This window comes from Rattus norvegicus, chromosome 4 (genome assembly GCF_021556685.1).
Source record: "Rattus norvegicus strain SHRSP/BbbUtx chromosome 4, alternate assembly SHRSP_T2T, whole genome shotgun sequence".
NCBI classification, from domain to species: Eukaryota; Metazoa; Chordata; class Mammalia; order Rodentia; family Muridae; genus Rattus; species Rattus norvegicus.
This window is the reverse complement of record NC_141537.1, coordinates 70,902,978-70,914,078: the sequence shown is the minus strand read 5'-3', so window position 1 is coordinate 70,914,078 and position 11,101 is coordinate 70,902,978.

Here is an 11,101-nt window from a genome sequence, read left to right as displayed (position 1 = left end):
AAAACTCAAGTACAAGTGGATCAAGGACCTCAACCAGATAACTGAATCTAATAGGACAGAAAGTAGGAAAGAGCCTTGAACTCATTGGTGTAGGGAAATTTCCTAAACAGAACTCCAATGGCTCATGCTCAAAGATCAAGAATTGATAAATGGGTCCTCGTGAAACTGGGAAGCTTATGCAAGGCCAAGAATATAGTCTATAAGACAAATCAGCATCCTACAGACTGGGAAAAAATCTTCTCAAACCTCACAGCTGATAGAGGGCTAATATCCAAAATATATAAAGAACTCAAAAAGCTAACCACCAAAAAACCCAATAAAAAAATATGGGGTATCATTTTACTGCTGTGAACAGACACCATGACGAAGGCAACTCTTTTTTTTTTCATAGCAGGGTCTTTATTTTCTTTTGTAGCTCAGGCACCCCCACCCCTCCCAACACCCCGATGCACCACAGTCATGAAACATCATTTTGGTTGTGAAGGAGTACCGAATGTCGACGAAGGCAACTCTTATAAGGACAACATTTAATTGGGGCTGTCTTACAGGTTCAGAGATTCAGTCCATTATCATCAGAGGAGAAACATAGCAGCATCCAGGCAGGTATGGTTCAGGAGTAGCTGAGAGTTCTACTTCTTCATCTGAAGGCTGCTAGTAGAAGACTGCCTTTTAGACAGCTAGGGTAAGGGTCTTAAGCCCATACCCACAGTGATACACCTACTTCAACAAGGCCACACCTACTTCAACAGGGTCACACCTTCTAATAGTGACTCTCTTTGGACTGAGTATACAAACCATCACTGGTATAAAACTAAATGGAAAATTCACAACAGAGGAATCTCGAATGCCTGAGAAGCGCCTAGAGAAATGTTCAAAGTCCTTAATAATCAGAGAAATGCAAATTGAAACAACCCTAAGATTCCAACTTACACTAATCAGAATGGCTAAGATGAAAACCCCAGGTGGCAACACATGTAGGCAAGGATGTGGAGAAAGGAACACTCCTCTCTTGCTGGTGGGATTGCAAACCAGTACAACCACTCTGGAAATCGATTTGAAAGATCCTCAGAAAACTGGAAATAGATTTACCTTAAGACTCAGCAATACCACTGTTGGGAATATACCCAAATGATGCCCCACCATGCCACAGGGGCATATATTCTACTATGTTCATAGCAGCCTTATTTGTGATAGCCAGAAGCTGGAAACAACCTAGATGTCCCAGGACAGAATGCATATAGAAAATGTGATTCATTTACACGATTGAATATTATTCAGCTATTAAGATTAAGGACATCCTAAGTTTGTAGGCAAATGGATGGATCTAGAAAATATCATCCTGAGTGAGGTAACTCAGACTCAAAACTCAAAAGGACATGCAGGGTATGTTCTCATTAATAAATGGATACTAGCCAAAAAACCAAAACAAACAAAGAAACAAACAAACAAAACCCCTAAGTACAGAATACCCAAAATACAGTCCACAGAACTCAAAAAGGTCAATAAGTTGAGGGGCCCAAGTAAGAATGCCTCCGTCCAACTTGGGAGGGAGAGCAAAGCAACCACAAAGGGGAAGGGAGGGACCTGGTTGGGAAAGGGACCAAGAGTAGGGTGGGGAGAGGAGAACGTGATCTTGTATTGGGTGGGGAAAAAGGACTGAAATCCTGAGGGCCAGCAGAAAGAATGAAAACAGGAGACTTCTGGAGGAAGGAGTTTTGGAGGACCCTCCAGAATGTCCAGAGACCTGGGAGGTGAGAGACTCTCAGGATGCAAAGGGGGGGACCCTAGATGAAATGCCCTAGAGTGGGGAGAGGGAACAAGGCATCAAGTGAGGGACAGTGTTGCTATCAAACAGTCAAAACTCTAACTCATAATTTTTCCTGTCTGAAAGAACTGCAGGGATAGAAATGGAGAAGAGACTGAGAAAAAGAAGGTCCAGAGACAGGTCCAAATTGGGATCCAGCTCAAGGGGAGACCCCAAGACCTGACCCCATTACTGAGGCTGTGGGTTGCTCACAAAAAGGGACCTATCATGACTGCCCCGTCAGAGGGTGGGCCGGGAGGGGAATAAAATCTGGGCTGTAAAAATAAACAACCACCACCATCATCATCACAATAGACATCATCATCATCATCATCATCGTTGTCGTCGTCGTCGTCGTCGTCGTCATCATCATCATCGTCGTCATCATCATCATCATCCTCTGTGGAAGTTCGAATTGAATGTTGAATATCTGTAGCAATATTCCAAACAAATAAAGAAAGAAAGAAATGAGAATCTGAAGCAGGAAGAGGGGTTGGCAATGCAACCTTCAGGTAAACAAACTCACCTATGTTCACAAAATCAGTGTCCTAAAGCATCAGTGTATGTGGAGGCAGAAGAGCACCTGCCAGACTTTGTTAGGACCAGAGGTTGTTTAAGATATATTTGCTTATGAGATAGGCTGTAGGTACAACTACACACTAAGTGAGAGGAAAAGCCAGAAAGGTTCAGAAACAAGGAATATTGGTAAACAGAATTACACACACATACACACACACACACACACACACATACATATATATATATATATATTCACACATACATATGGTTATTATATGATAGTTGAGGGGGGCACAAGCATTTCTACAACCAGGAAACAATAAGAATTATCAAATAAAATGCTATTAGGACTTTAAAACTCTCAAGTGTTTGTCAGAGAAAACACAAATACTTTCAGAAAAAATTACTTTCAGCAATATTTAAAGAACTCTTGATATTCACAATATCAAGTCACATCATAAAAAAGGAAATAAACAAACTTGATAAAAAAAATTAGCTGATTCCACAAGCCAGAAACACAGGCATGAATGACATCACCGCCGCCGCCACCACCACCACCACCATCATCATCATAGACATCATCATCATCATCATCCTCTGTGGAAGTTCGAATTGAATGTTGACTATCTGTAGCCTTAGATTTTTCAAAACCTACATAAATAAGGGTACTTAAACGCTTTAACTTCTCTTCTAGCTCACCACCCACCAGCAGAAGGAAAAGTTAATAAGGCAAAGGGGGATGTGGACCTGTTTAGAAATATTTCGTTTGCGCAATTCCAATTTCATTGTTCGGATCATTTCAGTTCAGTTCACGTGAATCAGCAGTGGGAGCTCTATCCATTCACAAACACCATTCACGAATCAGCAATGGCAGCTCCACCCAGAAGAAACCACAAAGTTCTGCAAAACAGCCTGAATCTGTGAAAGCAGCAAGAAGCTTGGTACATTTCTCTCTACAGAGTCACCTCAAACGATGATCAGCAAAGAGTGGCAAGGCAGACCATTATCCAGTGCCTGTTGGATTATAGTTATACCCTTTCCAAACATCACCTGTTCTCTCAAGCATCCACTCTAGCAAAACATCGCATGCCCTTTTTCTGGGCAGCTTTTAGAAAAACACCACATGGCTGTTCTCAGAAAACATCCTCCCATGTGTTTGCTTCAGTAAAACATCTATAAGGCAGTTTCCAGAAAAAAAAAATCACATGACACAATTGAATCTCAAAAGAATAGAAAACAAAACAAAAACAAACAAAAAACAAAAAACCCAGAAATTTCCACTTCAAATATCCTTAAATAAAAATCAATAAAATAATTAAAAATATTCAAAGAGCAATCATTTTTGAATTGTCATTCTAAATGATCCAAGGGAGTTTCCTAAAAATTAAGATTAATGTAATTTAAAGGGAGATGAAATGACAAGTGGCCATTTGGAGTAGAGGTATGAATGAACTGATCAATAGGTCTAAAGAAACTTACCAGGCAATGAAAGGGTGCTATATGTACACAATAGACTTTTGTTCAACTATAAAAATAACATAGCAACATTTGTGAAAAATGAAAAAAAAAAGGATAAGAAATTGCCATGGTTGGAGCAGGAACAAATGCCAAAAGTAGAATCATAGCATTGAAGATGTATAGAGACTAAATAATCATGTGACCATAGGCAAGCTCAACTTCTGTAAAATGTCAACAACTGAATTCACAGGACAGAGTGTGGGCTCAGGAGTTCCTTCAACACTATCTTTAAGAATAATATGTGTGCCCATACATCCAGAAAACAGACTCATGTGTTCACCTGTCATAAGGTATTTCCATGCTACTAGACATATATCAAGAGGTAGGTGTACAAAAGACATGAATTTCATGAGACTCAGGAATATGCTCTTGACACTGAATTGCTCCTCTGGCTTGGTCTTTTTGAGTTACATATTCACAAGTTTTCAGATCAAATAACAACTGGATCTAAATGTGGAGATGAACCTGGAACAGCTTTTCAAAGGAAAAAATAATAGCTCACAGGTAGACGAGTTTATGATCATGTTCCAAAGCTGTGATACCCTCCAATGAGGTTCTTCACACCAGGAACTACTTCAGATTTCCCATGCAGTCACTAGGATAACTGTAGAATGTGCATGCAACATCCTTAAAATAAGGAACAACTGGACAGAACAAGCTAGGCTCTGTTTGTGTCACCATAAGTCAGGATCTCCTTCAGCACCGAGGCCTGGCATGCCATTTTTGGTGTATAAAGCCCAGGTGGAGTTGGATTTTTTTTGGTGGGGGGGTCTCTCAGTTTGGTGCAAGTAAAGCATATATAAAGAGCCTTCCATGAAAGGCATTGTATGTGAGACTTGAATCTCAACCTTCTGTTTTCCTTTACTGCCATAAATGACGGACAGATACTCAGTATAACCTTTCTGTATGAGTGCTGTGTACAAACAGAGGTAGGAAAGTCATAAAACAGCCCAAGATGAACACATGTGGTGATCACTAGAACACAGTGAATTTGCTCTGTGGTTTCCTCTTATAAACAGTAACTGAAAAAAATCCAGACAAGACCCCCTATTTACTAAAAGCCCTTTTAGTTTGCTTTGTCTTTATAGTTTCATTCTTGAGACTGGGTTTTTCTGTGCAGACCCAGATTGTCAGCCTCCTTGGGGTTTGGGATGGAGGCTGTGCCACTACATTTGTCTTTTCTTCTTCTTCTTCTTCTTCTTCTTCTTCTTCTTCTTCTTCTTCTTCTTCTTCTTCTTCTTCTTCTTCTTCTTCTTCTTCTCCTCCTCCTCTTCCTCCTCCTCCTCCTCCACTTCCTCCTCCTCCTCCTTCTCCTCTTCCTCCTCTTCTTCCTCTTCCTCCTTTTATTCCTCCTCCTTCCTCCTCTTTTTCTTTTTTAAAGACATACTCTTACTATGGCTGGCTTGAAACTATGTATACCAGACTGGCCTCAACCTCATAATAATCAGCCTGCCTCTGGCAATAGACTGTTAAGAAGATCTGGGTTAGGCTGACATCTTGGGCATAGGTTCCATAGGCAAGTAAGTTAAAAGGAATGAATGAGTATTGCACCTCTTTCTTTGTGGTGATATAAGGTGCTGAGGGCAATTAAAGGAGATAGTTTAATGTAACTTAGACCTCATAGAAGACTCCAAAGCTCGTCAATATAGCAGGCCACTGAAATTTTGCAAAATTTACATTGACCTCTCATTCACAAGTCATATCGTGTATCTGGAATACTGTACAGTCTTAATAAATAAAATCAGTCAACAAACATTAATATAAGATACCAGCACTATACCCAATCACATGAAATAAAATAGAAATAATAAGTAAATATGTCACTGATAGAAAATCTAAAACATTGTTACTTGAAGGTATATGTCTTTCAGAATATTTGAAAGCATATTTCTGGGTGAAAATTTGCCCATCATTTCTCATGAGTTCTTTTGTGAGTCCTAAAGATTCTCTCTCTATTCCCAGCTACCATTCATGTCCATGGTGGCCACAGACATATGAACAGGTGTCACCCGAACCTGTGGTTTTCACAATAAGTCAGCTGGGCCCTCAGGCTCATCTGGGGAGAGCTCAATGGAAGGAGACGGGGTTCTTGTTGAGATCTCTCCCTTGTCATCAGCACTGTGTCTCCAGAACTACAGAAATAGACACTGCTGTCTTCAGGTCTTGCGTTGTTCACTGTCAGTGTGGAGAATGTTAGGTTTGGGCGGCTGATTGGAAACTTTTCCCTGGAGAATCCACTCTCGTATGTGGCTTCAGAGCCTTCATTTGCAGTTGCCATGAGCATCAAGTTTTGTCCCTGGAACTGTTGGTACCAGAACATCAAAGCAACTTGACTATCAACAACACACTGGATTTTCAGTGAAGTTCCACTTTGACAGATGTCCCTGTTTGGCTTTTGGTAGAGGAAGACACTGAACACAGAGCCTAGTTTAAGAGAGAGAGAGATTCATGAAGGTAAATAAGTTTCGATTCAGACATCTATGAAGACAGATACTCTCTGCTTTATTTTCTGATATCACCCACACCCCAAATCATGTAGCACACCCCCCTTTGCCAACAGTTTCTGGCAGAATCCTCTAATCTAAGATGTTTCCCTCATCCTTCAGCTATTCTGTTTTGGGAGAGAAAAAGTCTCTGCATACCTCAGCTCAGCATTATTAACACTAACTCAAGGCTCTGCTCTTGGCAAGGCTCCTACCTTGGCTACAAAGAAGTAGCAGGAAAATCCACATCCTTAAGCAGTGGTCTCTTTCCTGAGGAAAGGCACTAAAGCATCACACTCACACCCATCTTCCCTCCACACGGTGTAACTGCTCCCTTACTTGTTCTTTATGTAGGAGGTTGACTTTTTGCTACATATAAAACATGCATTGCCCTCTAGGGGAACTGCTTAGCTATTCACTTATAATGAGTCATTTGTTCAAAAGGCATCCCAGAATGCACTTAACCACCTGCGCAACATTCATCTATCCATCATTACTAAGTACCACATATGTGCCAATCTTTGAGTATACAAACACAAATGAGATGTAATATTGGCTTTAATGAATTTTAACTGTCTGTTGTCTTCATTATGCTGTCCCTAACGGAACTTATTTTTCCTGTGCCAACATCCATGCAATACTAAACTAGCATCTGTTTCTGAAGTCCAATCCTTCCAGTAAGTGTCATTAACTTTATTTTTGTCCTTGAGGTTCAGAAAATCATTAAAGTACTTTTTCTTGCCTGCTCTGTTTGTTAAAACAAAAATTAGATGAATGTTTATGTATGCCTTTATCCCATATATATTTCTTTAACTCAATATCACAATCACTAATATTCTACTTAATCCCTGAACATTTGTAGCAACATTTACTTTATTCTAATTTAGTTTAGTTTATACTATGAATCAGGTCATTCCTTTAAAAAGTTTGACCATAGGGCTGTGGTTTGTCGTTATGATATAACCAATTCCTTATATTATGTAAATACTTAAATAGTTTATTTGTGGGGAAAAAATGTCAGAGCTAATTTCTTGTTATTTGCCTGAATTGTCTGTGTTGTTGATGGGCTGAATAATTTTTAAAAGCCAGAATCATTTATTTTATCTTATGTGCATGAATGTTCTGGTTCCCTTGAAGGTCAGAAGAGATCCTTTGGAACTGAAGTTGCAATATGTGTGCTAGGGGTCAAGCCTGGGTCCTCCGCATGAGCAACAGCGCTCTGAACTGCTGAGCCATCTCTCCAGCCCAAGGAGAGGTTATTTAGACATCATTGTCACTGTATTTTACAAATTGAAAAGTTTCATGAATTAAAGGGCTTAACTTAATACAATGTCACAAAATCTAAGAGGAAGTGACAAATTTAGGACTCAGATTTATTTCTTTGCTATCCCAGAACTACGGATTTACATCAGAGTTGCCAAAGATTCCGTCATATTACAGGTTACTGTGTCTTACCACCTGGTAACTGGGAATGGTAAACCTGACTTCCTGAAGCAAATATAAAATTCAGAAAAATAATCTTGCAAGACTAACCTGTCTTATTCCTCTGATTCCAGGTTTCTGTTATTAAAACTACTCTCCCAGTTTGCCCTTCATTCTCTCTCCTATTTATATTCAAATGTATACATGTTTGTGTGTCCACATGATACATGTGTTTACCTGTATGTATGAAAGTAGATCAAATGCATCAAAGATTTATCTTGACAGAGTTTCAAAATCCTTAGGATTGAAAATACTCAAGACAAGAAAACTGTTATGAACTAAAACTATAAACTTTAGTGAACAAAAGTATTGGAAAAGTAAATAACATTCGATTATTTTACTGATTGATAATACATGCATATAGTATATGTGGATCAAGCACACATCACTCATTCTTGCTTCCACATATATCCCCATAAACCTTCCTTGTGCCCCCACCATTCTTACTTGTTAACTCCATACGCTTCTCTTTTTGTCTGCTTAGTGCTTGCTGTATGAGTGTGGGTGTAGGATCATCTCTGGGTTACGGCTAGCCCCTTAAGTACCACATCCCTAAGGAAAACTGACACGTCTCCCTCTGGCAGTCACCACTCTTTTGATAACAGGGAATTATAAAATGACATGGAAAAGTCTATAAAATTTAGATAGACTGTAATTTTGAACACAGATTTTCCTACAAACTCCAGATATGAAAGATATATAAAAAGATATTTTTATTTATGTTAGGCTCAAAGCTTTTAGTTTTATTTTATTCTTTCTTAGGATATGACTGGATTGTGTTTCCCTGAGAAGTTGATAAAGTGAACCGGTATGAAAAGAGACAAACTTTGGAATCTACACACTGGAGAATTTAATTCAGATTTACTAATAATAGTCTCAAAGTGACAAGTAGACAGGACAAATGATAAGCAACCAGACCAGACTGGATCAGACATTTCCAATGACACAAATGCTGGCAAAATATAGGCTGCGTATCCTCTACACAACACAAGGTTTCATAGCCTTGCAAAAATCTAGCTCCATGGAGGGAAAGTGGCCTGTCAAAAGAATCCAGGTTCTTCAGAAGCATCATGTGTAGAAAGGAACCAGAGCAAAAGGATTTAATTGGCTACCTGGCCTGTGTTTAAAAAAAAAAACTAAGCCAATCAGAGTGTCATTCGGCAATTACTATAAGAGACACCAGCCAACACATCTTACATAGCATTCAGAAATAAAACTAAAGTCAATGACCAAGTTCACAAGATGTGTGGCTATGAGCACGTTATTTTAATCCAGGTCCATTGTCTTTTCTTGTAAGAATATTGTCTCGCCGTCAAGATTACTGTATTGTATATAGTTCCTGGAACACCTCTGTAATCTTTAGAGAACAAACAATTCCTCCTAGCTCTCCTTTCCTGTAGGCAAAACCCCTGCCTCAATTCGTCCCAGCGAGGAACACTGTGACATCTTCCACTTTTATTTTTTTCCTTCCAATCTCTGTTTCATTCCATATTTTTTTTAAAGTTCTTCTGTTCTTGCCTAGTATTATCCCCCATCTGCTCATGTCTAATCTCTTGTAAATTTAACCCTCAACATTATATAATGCATATTTACTCTTTATTCCTATTTCCTCTGTATCAAAATGTAGCATAGAATAATAATATATTTTCATAGGACCAACTAGCTAGCCCAGTGAGCCAAGGCATTTTCTGTTCTCTGAGATCATGTGAATGAAAACACTCACACAAGCATGAATGTGCACACACACCCATTCTCATCCATTGTTTTTGACTCTTAAAATCTTTCAGCCTTCTCTTCTGCATTGCTCCCTGAGCAATAAGGAAAGGGATTTGGTAAAGATATTATCTCATTTAGGACTGAGTATTCCAAAATCTCTCACTCCCTTCCTGCTGCCCAGTCTTAGTTTCATCTACTGTAGGAGGAAGCTTCTCATCCTTCACCTGAAACTTCCATTTAATATTGGATAATTTACTGTTAGATTGGCCCAAATTTATAATTAGAAACTGTGTTTTCATGGGCAGATTTAAAGCAGCCTTTTCCTGGGAAATGATAGATGTGTGTTAAAATAATAGGCAATATTTTCAGGGCATTAGTGAGATTTAATGTGCTATATTGTGAACTTTTCTCAGCAATTATTTTCAATTTATTCAGAAACTCCAGCTTCCTAGTCCAACAATCTTTTAGTCCCTTTAGATGTACTGTTTACACAAACGTTATTGCATTTCTGCATATTTTTATGTCAGGGGTGTTATGGAGACAAGTGTCAGGAAACTAGGGTGACAAACATGGCAACCGCTGAACCAGGCATTCAACTTTATTGGGGTGTAGAAGACCCCTGGTATGATGGGAATGAAACTACTACTCAGACCTGGTTCTTCTCTTTTACCTTCCCTGAGTCACAACAGTGTTTGTGTGGGAAACAGTGGATTTATGGGTAATACCAGGTTTGCACATGCACCAAAGATCCTTGTATATAACTTTGCTAAGCAATTATACTTTGTCCTGATTTCTTGTCTCTGTTCTTGATGTTTTCTTAAGACAGGAGTTACTTGTTTTCTAGATGGACATTTCCTTCACTTCAGGGAGAATATTGTTTTCTTTTTGAAAGTTCTTCTGTCCTTGCCTACTATTATCCTGCATCTGCTCATATCTAATATCGCTTGTAAATTTCAACATTGTAATGCACATTTACTTTTCATTACTGTCTTCCTTTGCATAAAATTATAGCATAGAATAATAATATTTTTTCATAGGACCAGCTAGGTAGATCAGTGGTTAAAGGCATCTACAGCCAAAACTGACAATCTGAGTTCAATCCCAGCAAGCTGTCCTCTGACGTACATGTGCATGTGCACACCCACTCAACTGCAAAAATAAATAAAAGAAATTAAAATTTTAAATATGTTGTTGGAGGTTTGTTTTGTCTTATTTGTGGTTTAAAGAAAAAAATCTTGTAATTTGAGACTCAGTTTTCTGTGTTTCATTCTTCCAAAAAGACTTTCCAAGTGTTTATAAGAATAGTTATAGCCTAACCACCTGCACAATGCATTATTCTTGTCCTGACTGGAGACGTTCCAATGAAATTTAAGTGGTAAGAGAATCTGGTCTTGCTTTTTTATTAGTAAGACTTGCTCAGTTTTTAAAGGGATAAATAAAATCCAAACTTTATAAACCTTTGGATCTAGACAGACAGTAAAGTCTATGTAAAGAGCTGAAAGGTGTGACTGCCCCCTGGTGACTCAGTGCAAAGTACACAAAGCTTAGTTAAAGTGATGGAGTATTAAAATGAAAGGAT